Below are 15,112 nucleotides of genomic sequence, written 5' to 3'. Positions count from 1 at the left end.
CACAGACAAGGTAAACACAGAAAGAAATACGGCTCAATACCAAAATAACAATTGGGGATCTCCCAGGATACCGTCCTGTAGTCCCAAATATACATATCTAATGGATCTCCCGGGATTCCGTCCTGTAGTCCAACTCATAGTGCGTCGGGAATCTACCAGAATCTCGTTCCGTAGTCCCAAATATAAATACCCAGTACTGGGAAAATCTACCGGGTGCAGTCCCGTAGTTCCATATAACTGTGCAGGGGGATCTACCGGAATCCCACATCCGTAGTCCTAAATAAATAGACAAGGGGGATCTACCGGAATCCCACATCTGTAGTCCCAATGTAAATACACAGCAGCAACAGGAAAATATTCAGCAAATGTCAATTCCAATATAAGGCAAACAAGTAATTCTAGTCTAGCATGCTGCACAGAATTCAGGTAGAGCTGTTTGAGCAAATAAAACAATTAAATCACTTAGACATGCTTTCCTACGCTAACAACATGCTTAAAGTGCAAGTAACAGGGAAGGAAACACACTAGTAATTACTTAATGAAAATATGATTTTCAACAATTAGCACAAGTACGCACTCGTCACCTCACGTACAAGGCATTTCAATTAAAAATAATACCAAATCCTAAGGGAAAGGTCCCCCACACAAGGTTAGGGAAGCCACTTACCTCGAACCGGCTCAAAATCAACTCGAAACCACGTTCTTGCCATGAGTACTCGACTCCAAATGACCCAAATCTATTCAATCCAATTGCATAATGTAAATAACACTTCAAGTAACTAATTCTACAATTAAATTCTAAGCTAATACGCGAAATTAGGTAACATGACCAAAATGTCCCTCGGGCCCACGTCTCGGAATCGGGTAACATTTATATTTTCAGAATCCTTATACTCTCACGAGTTCATCCATACCAAAATTATCCAAATCTAAGGTCAAATTCCCAATCAAAATTAGAATTCTAGGTCTAAGAACTTTCTTCCAACTTTTCCCCAATTTTTATCTCCAATCCGAAATTAAATGATGAAACTAAGTATAGATTGATGGAATATAACTAGAAAGCGTTAAATAATTGTTAACCAATGATTTCCTCTTCAATTTCCTCCCAAAATCGCCCTCTCCCGAGCTCCACTTTGATTTTTTCAAATTTTGAACCAAACCCTCAAAATTTCATTTTTTTGCCAGTGATTACCGCATCTGGAGTCAAGGGAGCGCACCTGCGGTCCCGCACCTGCGGAAAAATGCATCGCAGGTGCGAAAATTCACTTAACGGGCTAGGTCCGCATCTGCGGTCGCTTGGCCGCATCTGCAAAAACTCAGCCGCACATGCGGATCCTGGAGCTTGGGCCAAATCTCGCTCCTGCGGTATATAACCTCTTCTATGGTGCCGCACCTGCGGTCCCACACTCGCAGGTGTCGTTATGACAGGAAACCAGCAGCTGAACCTGCTCAAACAAATTCCAAATTCTTCCGACAACCTTCCGAAACCATCTCGAGGCCCCCAGGACCTCAACCAAAGGCACCAACAAGTTTAATATCACTGCCCAAACTTGTACCAATCATTAAAACACCTAAAACAATATCGAAACTACAAATCAACTGTGAACTCAGGCCTAAGAACTCCAAAACTCTAAAAATGTGCTTTCGATCAAAAGGTCTATCAAACCTCGTCCGAATGACCTGAAATTTTGTACACACATCACATTCAACACTACGGAGCTACTCAAACTTCAGGAATTTCATTCCGACCCTCAAATCGAAGTCCCACTATCAAACCGGAAACTTCAAAAATTCAACTGTCGGCATTTCGAGCCTAAAATTAGTTACGGACCTCCAAAATATAATCCGATCACGCTCCTAAACCCGCAATCGCCCAACGGAGCTAACAGAACCATTGGAATTTCATTCCGATACCGTCTTCACACTGTTCCGACTACGCTCAAATTTCCAACACTTAAGCTCTTATTTAGGGACTAAGTGTCCCAAAACTCTCCGAAACTCAAAATCGAACATCTTGGCAAATTAAAATAGTAAAAATAAATACGGACAAAATAATTAATAGGTGATCGAGGCATAATTTCTTAAGACGACCGGTCATAGTAATATGTACTTCGATACCGATAATCGTTGTTTGAATAAGGCATTTTTTTTTGTGTGCCGTAAAACATTTTTTTTCTGTTTTTTTTTCATCCGCTATCAACAGAAGATGATCTATCAAAAGTACAATCAGTGTCTGTCTCATTAAAACAAGGACAACTTTTTAAGAAAGAGAAATAGACTTTTGTAAAAAGCTTGAACATGCTTTCAGCCAAGAAAGAAACAACACAAAAAGGAAAAGAATTTTTTTTTACACTGGCTCTTTGATATTATTGGCTCTACATCAACGACAAATAAAAAGTCCCAATGTTGTCTTCTGAATGCCATTATTATTGTCTTCTAAATGCCTACATGATTTTCCTTGAAAATATCAGTGTAATAATTTCCTCGATTACCATAACATATAAAAAAAATCATAGATGTTTTGTTCAAGACAATGACCCTTGAATATTTTATTTAATGGTACTGCCTCTTTCTTAGAATTTCCCCACTTAATCAATAATGTTTCTCCTTTTATAATGCATGTATGGCAGTCGAAATAAGTGACAGAGATTTTGTTTGTTTACAACAAAATAATTATGGTTTGTTAGAGATCTTCTGTACTTAATGGAATATTGTGTGGCTTCAGTATCATAATGAGTCACTTCTTGAAGACTTGCACCCTATATTCTAAGAAAGAAACATTGTCTGTTTCAGTGAATTAAAATTAGTTTAGTCCTGATCCCTCAATTAATATTATTCTATAAGTAATTGTGATATATGTTGTTACATTGAATGGTTGGAGTCATTCTTATTATTTCCTTGGTCCTATTTCAGATATGGCTGAACAGGGACAAGTTCGAATTATTTCAATTGGGAGTTCTCGAAGTCCAGGAAGGGAACGTCGTCGCAGGACTTATTTCTATAATGATTCAGACTCGGAGCCTGAAGTCATCAAGAATATCCCAAGGGCGAGACAAAATGCGTTAAGGGATTGAAGGGCTGAACGAAGGGAAAGAGAAAAGAAATTTAGGGAGTTTAAGGAATTTAATTTTTTTCTGATGTTTCCGTTCCTGAAAATATACACCTTTTTAAGATAAAAAGAGTTGAATTGGCTAATTACGTAGAAATTACTGATTGAAAAGCATTAACTATTTTAGTGAACTCTCTTCGAGAGCCTTGGGGTGAAATTTTAACTGAGATTTATTATGATGTTTGGCCTAGTGCACCTTTTAGCGTAAGAGTTAGTGTTCGATTGGTATATGGATATCCTAGCAAACATGTAAATTGTTATTATGAGTTTTATTTTAATGAAATTTATATTATGTTATTTGTCGCACTAGTTACATACATTGTTTATTATATCTTTTTGTAATGGATTGAGACTTAAAATATATACACACTATAAAGTGATTTTAATATTAATTAAAAATATTTAGATATAGATGATGAATGGAAACGTAGTGACCGTTCGATTCTATACTAAATGTAGAATTAATATTATAATTAATTTTTTTGAGTGTGTAATAACATGCATATATTAACTGAAGTATATATTGATGAGTTAAACTTGTAATATTGTCTTTAATAAAAGACATGGCATCAAAAAGTATCATTGCTAACTTGAACAAGGGTGACAAACTGAATGATGAAAATTACGATATCTGGAGTCGTAAGATGTGGTATGTACTTGAAGAGCAAGATGATCTTGAAAGTATTAACCATGTAATGAGTCACCCAGAGGAGGGTAACACTGCCCAACATAGGAGGGATTTGGAAACTTACAATATTTGGAAAAAGAAAGATTCTACTGCACGTGGAATCATTGTAAGTTCAGTTGTTGATGATCTCATCTATGAATGTGAGCAATATCCTACTGCTCAAGCCATGTGGGCACATTTAAGGGAGGCATATGGGGGTACGACTGTGACTCGCCTTTGACAGCTAATAATCAAGTTTGACACGTACAAAAAACGTCATGATCACGGTGTCAAGCAACATCTAAGGGTGATGTCAAATATGATTGCTCAACTCAAAAGTGTTGGCCATTTCTCTCTGATGAGCAGCAGGTTCAAGCAGTGATTCGGTCTCTTCCCAATAATTGGGAACATTTGAAGGTTAACTTGACTCACAATGATAGCATCAAAACTTTTGTGATGTTGCCCGTCATGTGGAGCTTGAAGACGAGCGGCTTGGTGCTGCTAAAGCTGTACCTATTGCCTTGTGGAAGTATCAAGTTGTACAAAGAGATCAAGCTTCAAGCGCAAGAGAAACTGAAAAAATGACGGAAAGGGTAAGGAGACCGGAGAAGGACCCTCCAAGAAAAGAAACAAGCCAAATTCCAAGAAAGGAGAACGATTCTACAAGAAGAAAGACAAGAGCAAGATGAAGTGTTACAATTGCCAAGTTCTAGGGCATTTTGCTCGTGAGTGCACTTAGCCGAAAAAGGTAGCATTTCAAAACGCATCTCTTAGTGCTATATATGTTTCTAAGACTGTTTTACTAACTGCATCTTATCTCATGTGGATTGTAGACTCAGGGGCCACCGACCATGTGAGCCGCGATAGAGAAGTGTTTATAGAGTTTCGTCGAGTTCCACATGGATCAAGGCATGTATATGTGAGAAATAATTCTAAGCTTGAAGTCAAAGGGATACGAACTTGCAGAATGGACATGCGTGGTGGCCGATCTTTGATGTTGCATGACGTCCTATATGTTCCAAAGATTCAACGAAACTTAGTATATGTGTCTGTTCTTCTAGATTTAGATTTCAATTTGAACTTTAGTCGTAGTGGTCTTAGAATTACTCAAGACAATGTTTTTCATGGTTTTGGACATCGTTATGATGGTTTTACTATGTTAGATTGTAATCCTTCTACGTATAACTATTATGTTGACCGTTGTGTTATGGCATGTTATTCTAGCAACAATAATGTTGATGTTATTACATGGCATGCAAGATTAGGTCACATAGGGGAGGATCGAATGAATAGATTGGCTAAGGAAGGACATCTAGGTCCTTTCTCTAAAATTGAAATGCCAACTTTTGAAAATTATCTTGCGGGAAAGATTACACGTAAACCATTTGGAAAGGCTAAAAGAGCTCATTTTCCATTGCAATTAATCCATTATGATATCTGTGGTCCAATGAATGTGAGGGCTAGGTCTGGTGCTTTATTTTCATTACGTTCATTGATGATTCTACACTCTTTGGTTATGTCTATTTGATTTTTCATAAATCTGAAGTACTTGAATGCTTTAAGAAATATTTCAGTGAAGTTGAGAATCAATTAGACAAAAGGATTAAAACCTTAAGAACCGATAAACGGCGTGAATATCTTTCAAAAGAATTTGAAGAATTGTAAAATGAAAAGGGAATCACCATACAGTTGACTATTCCGTACACACCTCAACAAAATGGTGTAGCGAAAAGGAGGAATAGAACACTATTGGACATGATAAGGTCCATGATAGCGTAGGCAAATTTACCTATCTCCTTTTGGGGAGATGCGTTATTGACTGCAACATACATATTGAACAAAGTGACTTCTAAATCAGTTTCTTCCACTTCCTATAAGCTATGGACTAGTCATAAACCAAACTTAAAGGATTTACAACTTTGGGGTTGTGCTACATATATAAAAGATTCTTTTAGCAAGTTTGGTAAATTAGGTCCAACGGGCAAGAAATGTATCTTTATAAGATATTCAGAACACTACAAAGGTTATATGTTCATTGGTGAATTAGAGGATGGAAGTGTTAGTGAGATTGAATCACGAGATGTCACATTTCTGGAAAATGATTTTCCAAAGAAGGGCGAGGTAAAGAATAGTGAGCCTCTTTATGAAATGTTGAACTCAGATAGTCAGCAAGTGTCTTCTGACATAGTTGATAATCAAATTGATCAAGATCTTATTCTTGATCCGAGTGGGAGTGGGAACTCTCAATCCCAAAATCCTTCTGACGAACCTGAATTTCAACTACGAAAGAGTGCCAGGAAAAATATACCCAAACGTACTTATGAAATTGAGGATTATATTTTCTTGATATCTTCCACAAAAATGGATGAGCCAAAGTCTGTGACTGAGGCTTAATCAATCCCTGGAAAGGATGAGTGGATGAGCAATGAAAGACGAATTAGAGTCCATGAAAACCAACAAAGTTTGGGATCTAGTTGACCTTCCACTTGGGCATAGAGCCATTGGAAACAAATGGGTTCTCAAAGTTAAACACAAAGCAGATGTGTCAATTGAAAGATACAAGGCACGATTGGTGTCAAAAGGCTTTACTCAAGAAGCTGGAATGGATTATGAGGAAATATTTTCACCAGTTGTGAAGTTTACCTCAATTCGCTTACTTTTGGCTATTGTTGCACGTTTGGATTTGTAATTACATCAAATAGACGTGAAGATAGATTTTTTCAATGGAGAACTGAACGAAGAAATCTACATAGAACAACCTGTAGGCTTCATCGTTAAAGGCCAAGAAAAGAAGGTCTGTAAATTGAAAAGATCTATTTATAGTCTGAAGCAATCTTCAAGACAATGATATTTGAGATTTCACAAGGAGGTGATCTCATATGATTTCACTGTGATCAATGAAGACCATTTCATTTATGTGAAGAAGTCCAATGGGATGTTTGCAATTCTTTCTCTTTATGTGAATGCTATTTTATTGGCCGGAAACAATTTGGAGTATTTGAAAACTATCAAGTCAGGGCTTTCAAAGTCTTTTGACATGAAAGATATGGGCGAGGCAGGCTATATCCTTGGAGTTAAGATCCAAAGAGACCGTTCTAAAAAGTTATTGAGTCTATCTTAAGAAACTTATATAAAAAAAATCTTGGAGCATTTTCGCATGAATAGTTGCAAATCCATGGATACTCCTATAGCGAGAGGTGAAACTTTAAGCCTTGAAATGTGTCCCAAGACAGAAAATAAAAAGGAAGACATGTCTTGAGTTCCATATTCAAGTGTTGTTGGGAGCTTGATGTACGCAATGATGTGTACTCGCCCAGACATTTGTTATGTCGTAGGTCTAGTTAGCAGGTATCAATCCAATCCTGGAAGAGATCATTGGAAAGTTATGAAGAGAGTTTTCAGATGCCTGAAGGGAACTGCAGATTAGTCACTATGTTATTGTGGAAATGATTTATACTTGAGAGGATATATAGATACTGATTAGGCTAGTGGTTGAAATGATAGAAAATCAACATCTGGTTATGCATTCTTACTTAATGGTGGTGCTATATCATGGAAAAGTAAGAAACAAACCTGCACAGCCCTTTCAACAATGGAAGCTGAGTTCGTGGCTTGTGCGTCTGCAGTATAAGAAGTTGTTTGGTTGAAGAGATTCTTTGAGCATTTAAATATTACAAAGAACTCTCGGGTTCTCATGGCTCTATATTGTGATAGTCAAGCAACTATTGCATATACCAAAGATCCGAAGTATCACAACAAGACCAAATACATTGACATCAAGTATAACTTTGTAAGAGACATGGTAGCAAGTGGACAGATAAATTTACAGTACATTCCTATTGCATGATAGTTGATCCTTTAACAAAGGCGATATCTAGAGATCTGTTTGAGAAACATGTTATAGCTCTAGGTTTGCGAAGGATATGAACATATTTATGTATTGTAAAATGAATTTAGTATTATAATATGCTCATCAATATTTGACCCTTGAATTTTTCTTATATCTCGTATGTATGTGATGATGTTTTGTTGATAAAGTGTGTCGAACAAGTCGCGAGATTGGCTCTCTCATACGAGCAATCGCCTCTTACGTTAAGAATCGTGAAGACATGAGACCTTATGGAACCTTGGAAAATGTGAGGTTATATTTACTTGTAGAGATCGATCTTGACAACTAATCAGACTTACAAATTTGACTATTCGATTATGGCTTGTTTTGTAAGACATATGGATGTTTCTCTAAGAAGATGGTTTGAGGATTATTGAAGTGAGAAACTTGGGTTAGACATTTGGAGGTGTCTAGATCAAGATCTGTACGGTGTTGAACGATTAAAAGAATTAGGAACGCACGCCAATATAAGGTGAGAACACTGTAACATGTATTTCATACCACGTGTGCTATCGACCATGTGATAATGGAAGAATGAATCCCTGCTTCTTCATTGTGTGAGATCCCAAAGAAGTTATATCAACTTTTATTAGAATACCCTTTGACCTTTTACTGTATCTTAAAGTGCCAATCAGTGTTGCTACTTTAGCATGTCACTAATATCCATGAGTGATGCGGCAATGCAATGCATGTCTAGGAAAGCAGTTGATTTGGAATGGAAAGATTCGAGTAGAAAGGGAAGACGACTAAAATTTTGTAATTTAACCTGAATTCATAGGTCGACCATTACACTTACCATGATGGTATCAAATGTAATTATGAATACAAAGTTAAACATGAACTCGAGTTCACCTCTTTCGAGGATGAGGGATCGAATAACTAGCTACTGGAGTAGTGGGTAATGTCTGGGGTATAGCGAGTAATAAGATCCTCATGTTAGTAGTAAATCCTTTTCGCATGTGATTGCATTTCTACATAGAGCTATTAAACAACCTTAAAGGGTATAAGAATATTATAGATCTTAATGCTCGTAGGTTGCACGATCTATTTACTAGTATGAATTAAGTGTGTTATTCGCATGGCACTAGTTTGGGTCTAGCCCATCATGTGCGAAGTGGGAGATGTTGGATATTGGGTTTGGGTTGTGGGTCGCCCATGTGGACTGACCCTACCCATTTAAAGAAGATAAAACCTAAAGAGGTTACCCAGGGAAGTTAAAAACACAGATAAAATAAAATAAAAATTGTTGCACGTTAGAGAGAGAATGGGAACGTGGGATTGAATGTGAGCGGGCAGTTTTTTCCTCTCTTGAAACTCCTCTCTCTCCTTTATATATATCTTTCTTCCTCAATAGAGAAATATAGTAGTCTCTTTCTTCTTCAACAGAGAAAGATAGAAGGCCTGAAGTAATTCTCCCTCAAGAAAACATACTCTGAAATAGGTATTTAGATCGTGAACAAAAGCTCTATCTCTTGGAGATTCAGAATACGATTTGGGCCAATTCCTTTGGTGGTGAGTTCAACAGTTTCCGCTGCGTTAATAAGAAATACAACTTGTTGTTCTCGCCCCGTGATTATTAATCAACAATATGTAACAAAATAGGTGACATATTCAAATTGACCGACTTTTGTTTACATATTCAAATTGTAAATAGTTGCAGCTTAGCATTTCGACGATTTAACTTATTGCATTGTACGTTATTATACCTCTTTCAGAGAATAAAATTGATATTTATGATTATACATTATGATGAACTCCAAAAACTTCGCACCAAAATAATTGGACAAGAAACTCATGTGTGTACAATCTATCCTAGAAAGTGTATGGTGTATGAATTTATATAAGTTTTATTCAAATGATGTTAAAATTAGATTTTTAGATCATTTAAATTGCAACTGCAAGTAGGTTTGAATATTAAATATCAATTAATAAACCTGAAAAGATCTAAGATAGAAAATCTGTTGAGGTATAATGAGTTACATATGCTTTATAATTACATTATCGTTCCAGCAAATTAGTTGGATCGTAGCTCATTTATTACCCGAAATTCTCAAAACAAAAATATAAACAACAAATTAAACGCCACTACATTTATATGTTTCCAATTGTAAAATTTTCAAACTGGTTACCTTCAAAATCATGTTTTTGGACAACATTAAAGCTAAAATAAAAGCTCCATTTTATAAAAAAATTTGGGCTATGAACCATTGATGTTTAGCTTAAAGCATATATATTTCTATGTATATCGCCTCATATTTTACTTTTGTTTCGTGAATTTGGGATGTTAAATGCTATCATTTATATTAATTTGAAGTGTTTTCATGTGTAGGAATAATTCGGGAGCAATTGGGGGCGAAACGCGCAAAATTAGAGCCAAAACGAACAAAACCAAAAAAATTGTGCATTTGGGCGCCACATGCAGTGCCTGGCGCCACCCGTGGCGTTGGAACAGGAGTTGAAAATTGGGCAGCGTCCTGGTGGGAGCCCGGCGCAATCCAGGGCGCTGCTAACATGATTTTTGTCCCATTTTGCCAGGGACACGGTTTATTCGGCTTTAGACCTACCCAACAGTATAAAAGAAAGACTAAGCCTATTTTTGATGGGAGAGACGCACTTTGGAGGAAAAATACACACAAGAAACATCCGGGAGCAAGAACATCTCAGATTTCTTCATCTTTTCTAGTATTTTCAATTATTCAAACCTTATGCAATTGTTTGCTAGTATTATGAGTGGCTAAACACCCATTGAAATGGGTTTGTGATTTAGCCATGCATATTGTTGTTTAACGTTGACTTAACCTCGATTATAATTCACTAACATATGGTTGTTTCTTTAATTCTGTGTTTAACTGCTTAATTGTCTGGCTAACAGTTAGGTTCTATTTACTATCTATGCTATGCTTGGGAAAGCCGTGTTTATATTAGAGAAGAATTGAAGAGAGCATGATCTTAACCCTTAGGGGGAGCGGATTTGTGGTTAGGATAGCAATATACCTAGTCACCGTACTTAATTAAATATCGTAATCTTAATGCGTTCTTAATAGACTGATTTCATAGGAATATAGGCGTTAATCTATTTTGAATAGGCGAGTAGTACTTCGGGAGAAGGTTATGAGAGCAATTATCGATTAATTAGCAACCGTGAGTGAATTGTATGAGAGAGAGAGAGAGAGTTAATTAGAACACAATACGAATGGTGAATCGATCACAACCCTGGAATATTTGTCTCTATTGAATACATAACAATCATTCTACTGCTTAATAATTTAGTTATTACTTAGAATTGTAGTTTAGTATAATTAAAATCTTGAACTCGAATCTAGCTTGACTGAATAACAATATTGGTGAGTTAGTGAGTAGTTGATATAAGTCTCTGTGGGTTCGACATTCAACTTATTATTTTATTACTTGTACGACCACGTATACTTGCGTGTGCGTTTGGGAGCAAAACGTTTTTGGCGCCGTTGACGGGGACTTAAAAATTAGCTACTTTGCTGACTTAAGCTTTTATTAGTTATTTGTTCAAGTTTTAATTGTCAGTTTACCTTGTTTGTGTTAACAGAGACTCTTCTCTTGAATGCGGAGAAGTAGAAGCGCAAACAATCTCCTTCCTCTTGATCCTGAAATTGAACGGACACTTCACAGATTGAGGAGGGAGGTCGAAGCTAGAACTAGAATTGAAAGAGAGTAGGACATCGTAGTTCAACCACAACCAATCGAGATGGAAGGTAATGCAGAGCGTGCAGTGATAGAAGCCGCAAGGCCCAATCTTGCTAATATGACTTAAGCTATTGTGAAGCTTGAGATCCCAGGGCATTTTCAACTCAAATAGTACATGGTACAACTGATTCAGTCCACAGGGCAATATGTGGGTCTATCTCATGAAGATCTGCAGAGGCACATTCAGAATTTCTTGGAAATTATGGACACCTACAATTATCCGAACGTTTCCAAGGACTATGTCAGGCCGACAATTTTTCCCTTTTCACTGCTGGGGGAAGCTAAGGAATGGTTACAGAAAGAGCCCATGAACTAAATCCACACTTGGGATGATCTAGCAAGGAAATTCTTAATCAAGTTTTTCCCCACCAAGAAGACAAAATCATTGAGGAATCAGATTCTTGGGTTCAAACAACGGGATGGCGAGACACTTCGTTAAGCTTGGGAAAGATACAAGAAGCTACTCAGAGATTGCCCGTACCATTATCAGACTGATGGGGTATTGGGACACACTTTTGTTGGCGAGATAGATGAGGCCTCAGAGATGAATCTTGATTCAGCTTGTGGGGTTAGTTGCATGGCGAAACCATATAGTGAAATTCTACTCTTGCTGAATAACTTCACTGCTAATGATCATAACTGGCAAGGAGATGGGGATTCATGCAAGGCAAGTAAACAGAAGGCAGTCGGGTTGATTGAGCTTGATGACTTCTCGGCTATGAGAGCTGAGATAGCAAAATTGGCAAACCAGATGAATAGAATGATAATGCAACAGACACAACAAATTCACCATGTACAATAGATTCTTTGTTGCGAACTGTGTGGTGAAAACCATATGAGTGACATGTGCCCCACGAATCCATAATCTATATACTATATGGGACAACAGAGCAATGGTCCAATGAATCAGAATGCACAATATGGGAACACTTATAAACCAAATTGGAAGAATCATCCCAACTTCTGATGGGGTGGAAATCAACCGAATCAGAATCATTATATACCCCAAGGAAATTTCAATCAGCCTTAGAAGCCACCTCAACAGGCAGAAGAGAAAGGGAATGATTTGTTGAAGCGGTTGTTGCTTGACAATCAACAGCTCAGGACCGATTTCAAAAATTTGGAGCGCCAAATGGGACAGCTTGCCACTCAAAAACACTAGACCAGTTGGAGCTCTTCCAAGTGATACTGAAGCTAATCCTAAGGCATCCCTTAATGCCATGCCATTGAGGAATGGGAGACAATTAGAAGAGGTTTAGTCGAGAAAGAGCAAACATGTGACTTTTGATGAGAGGCAAGCCACTATTGAATCAACATCAAAAAAATCTAAGGAATCCGAGAAGCCAGCTGGAGAGGTGGTTGCTGAGCAATCCCCACCAGTGGTTGCAAGGCCACCACCTTCGTTCCCTCAAAGATTGCAGAAAGTAAAAGATAACACCGCATATAAAAAGTTTCTTGATATTTTGAAGCAGTTGCAAATTAATATTCCGTTGGTTGACATCTTACAAGAAACGCCCAAATATGCAAAGTACAATAAGGACATAGTGGCAAATAAAACGGGGTTGACCGAGTTCGAAACTGTGGCACTTACTAAGGAGTGTAGCTCAAGAATTCAAAGCAAGTTACCTCAGAAATTGAAGGACCCAGGTAGTTTCACTATCCAAATACTGATTGGTAAACATGCAGTTAGGCGAGCCTTATGTGATCTTGGAGCGAGCATCAATTTAATGTCGCTATCGGTGTTCAAACAATTGGGGTTGGGTGAGCCACGCCCAACAACGGTAATCTTACAGCTAGCTAATCACTCCCTTGCTCATCCTGAAAGAGTGATTGAAGATGTGCTGGTTCAAGTAGGGTCTTTCATATTCCCTGCTGACTTCATTATCCTGGACTACGAGCCCAATCAGGAAGTCCCATTTATTTTGGGGCATCCATTCTTAGCCACGGGCCGAGATATTATTGATGTTTGCGAAGGAAAGATGACGATGAGAGTAGGTGATCGAGTGGAGGTATTCAATGTTTATAAAGTACTCAGGTTGCCAACTCACTATGAAGAGTTATCCATGATCTCTGTGGTGGAGAGTGATGCCACATTGTTAGTGCCCTATATGATCCCTGTAGATCCTGTTGAACGAGTGTTGATTGGGGATGACGAAGATAGTGAAGATGAAATGATGGGAGAAATTGAGCAAGTACTGGATATGTCCTGCAGTTATATCCAGGGGTTTGGAAAATTTGAGGAGTTGGACAGGCCTGTCACTCTGACCCCTCCTAAGCCATCTATTGAAGAAGCTCCGAAGCTAGAACTTAAGCCACTTCCAGCGCATCTGCGCTATGCTTAGTTGGAGAACTCTGAGACATTGCCCGTGATTATTTCGTCCAGATTGACCAACACTCAAGAAGAAAAATTGCTCAGAGTACTCCGCGAGCATAAAAAAGCCATTAGGTGGACTATTGCTGACATCAAGGGAATTAGTCCATCGGTTTACATGCATACAATCTTTTTGGAAGATGGACACCGCCCTAGTGTGGAGCAGCAAAGAAGATTAAACCCCATTATGAAAGAGGTGGTGAAAAAGGAAGTTATCAAGTTGCTCGATGCAGGTATCATTTTTCCTATTTCTAATAGCAACTGGGTAAGCCCAGTTGAATGTGTGCCAAAAAAGGGAGGAATGACTGTGATTGAGAATGAGTTAATTCCTACTCGCACTGTGACGAGGTGGAGAGTCTACATTGATTATAGACGGCTCAACAAAGCAACCCGCAAGGACCATTTCCCACTTCCATTCATTGACCAAATGCTAGACAGATTAGTCGAGCATGAATATTATTGCTTCCTTGATGGTTATTTGGGATACAATCAGATTGTCATATGCCCAGAGGATCAGGAAAAGACCACTTTTACTTGTCCTTATGGTACTTCTGCCTTCAAGCGAATGTTGTTTGGTCTTTGTAATGCACCAGCCACTTTCCAGAGGTGCATGATGGCTATTTTCACCGACATGGTGGAAAAATTCGTGGAAGTGGTTATGGATGATTTTCAGTTTTTGGGTCTTCTTATGATGATTGCTTGAGGAATTTAAGCAAGGAGTTGTCCCATTGTGAAGAAACAAATCTAGTACTAAATTGGGAAAAGTGTCATTTATAGTACAAAAAGGCATCGTGTTGGGTCACAGAATATCTAGGGGCGGCATTGAAGTTGATAAGGCGAAGGTGGAGGCGGTTGAAAAATTACCTCCACCTATTTCAGTGAAGGGTGTTCGAAGTTTCTTGGGACACGCGGGTTTCTATCGGCGCTTTATTAAAGATTTTTCGAAAATTGCTACTCATTTGTGCAGGTTGCTTGAAAAAGATGTAACTTTCAACTTTGATGACACCTGCCTCAAGGCATTTGAAGAATTCAAAAAGAAGTTCGTGTCTGCTCCCATTATTGTGGCACCCAATTGGTCCTTACCATTTGAGCTTATAGGTGATGCAAGTGACCACGCTATTGGGGCAGTGTTAGGCTAGAGGAAGGACAAGGTGTTTTATTCCATCTACTATGCGAGTAAGACTCTTGATGACGCATAGCTGAATTACACCACTACTGAGAAGGAGTTGTTAGTTGTTGTGTGGGACTTTGAGAAATTTTGGGTATACTTGGTGGGAACGAAAGTCATAGTCCATACCGATCATGCAGCAATCATGTATTTGTTTACAAAAAAGGAATCTAAGGCTAGATTAATGC

The sequence above is a fragment of the Nicotiana tabacum genome, chromosome 7, assembly GCF_000715075.1.
Source record: "Nicotiana tabacum cultivar K326 chromosome 7, ASM71507v2, whole genome shotgun sequence".
Taxonomy (NCBI): domain Eukaryota; kingdom Viridiplantae; phylum Streptophyta; class Magnoliopsida; order Solanales; family Solanaceae; genus Nicotiana; species Nicotiana tabacum.
This window is presented reverse-complemented; position numbering follows the sequence as displayed.